Source organism: Lycium ferocissimum, chromosome 4 (assembly GCF_029784015.1).
Source record: "Lycium ferocissimum isolate CSIRO_LF1 chromosome 4, AGI_CSIRO_Lferr_CH_V1, whole genome shotgun sequence".
In the NCBI taxonomy this organism is placed as follows: Eukaryota; Viridiplantae; Streptophyta; class Magnoliopsida; order Solanales; family Solanaceae; genus Lycium; species Lycium ferocissimum.
In genome coordinates, this window is record NC_081345.1 from 76,830,635 (window position 1) to 76,832,223 (window position 1,589).

The window sequence follows — 1,589 nt, forward strand, 5'->3', positions numbered from 1 at the left end:
CTCCCTGAAATGATCTCCGTCGTTCGTTTGATCTCCAATCCTTATGGAAACTTCTCGACACTTGTTTAACACTTCATTAACAATCTAAGGGATGTTATGACTCTTCTCCAAAATATCATTAACTCTCATTAATTCGATGCTCGTAAATCTTGCCCGACACGCAACATATAACTTACTTTTCTTAACAACTTTCTTTCCTTACCTTAAATGTCTTTAGAATCTCGATTAAGGTCATCAAATGCTATTTCTTACTTATCAAAACATCGTATACGTCATGCCCTTCATTAGTCTATTCACTGTATGTTAACAGGAAATTTTCCAAGGTGTAACAACCCGGTTCAAGCACAACTCGTTTGCGGCCCTTGGTTGCTCTCTTGGCCGTTTCTTGGTTCTTTTTCTCAAGGTGAAGATTCACCTTCTCATGCAACTTCTTCATGGCCTCGGCTCATTTGTTGCCATCTAAACTCAACACAACATCTTGAGACAAAGGGGTTAGATCTAAAGGGGTTAGGGGGTTAAAACCATAAACCACTTCAAAAGGTGACATGCCAATAGTGCTATGGATGACTCTATTGTAAGCAAATTCAACCAAAGGCAACTGTTCTTCCCAAGATGCTAGTTTCTCTTTAACTATGGCCCTAAGTATAGAACCCAAGGTTCTATTGACAACTTCGGTTTGGCCATCGATTTGTGGGTGACAAGAGGTAGAAAACAACAATTTAGTATCAAGTCGTCCCCACAATTCTTTCCAAAAGTAGCTAAGGAATTTGGGATCCCTATCGCTCACTATGGTTTTGGGAATGCCATGCAACTTTACCACATGCTCAACAAACAAAGATGCAATATGAGGAGCATCATCAACTTTATGACAAGCAATGAAATGAGCCATTATAGAAAATCGATCAACAACAACAAAGATGCTATCTTTACCCCTTTTTGGTTCTAGGCAAACCAGTTCACGACTCCAACCACCGTAGGCCGCGACTAGTGCCTCGAGTCACAAATCTGTACACACCCGTTAATCAGAAGTAGCATACGAATAGCTTACGCAGTATACAAATAACATATATATACAGAAAAGTGGAACGTCACCCCGAAGCTGTCACAAATGTACAAATATACATATCGCTATCGCAATCCAAATGAGATAATATCACATATAAGCCGATAAGGCTATCATAATATAGGACGTCCAAATCACAAATCAAGCACAGAGACGACCGAACAAAGAATACCCATAACCCACACATATATGTCTACGTACCCCAAGAGTCATAAATGTATCATATGACGGGACAGCCCCGCCGTACCCGTGAATAAACATATACATATGCACATAACGCATCCGGATCGCAGTATAGCTCCCGAGAACAAGGGAGAGCTCAAGTCGTACCGAACAGAATCCTAAAAATCTAGGGGATCATCCAAATAATTATCTCATCACAGCATGAAACCACTTAATAGCAACAGACGACAAGACCTAGGTGACGCAAAGCAGCGGAACATAGCAAAGCAGATCATAGTCAAACCAAGACGAAAGTAAAGCAATATTCAAAATATCAAAAGTTACCCAAAAAAAACAAATCATG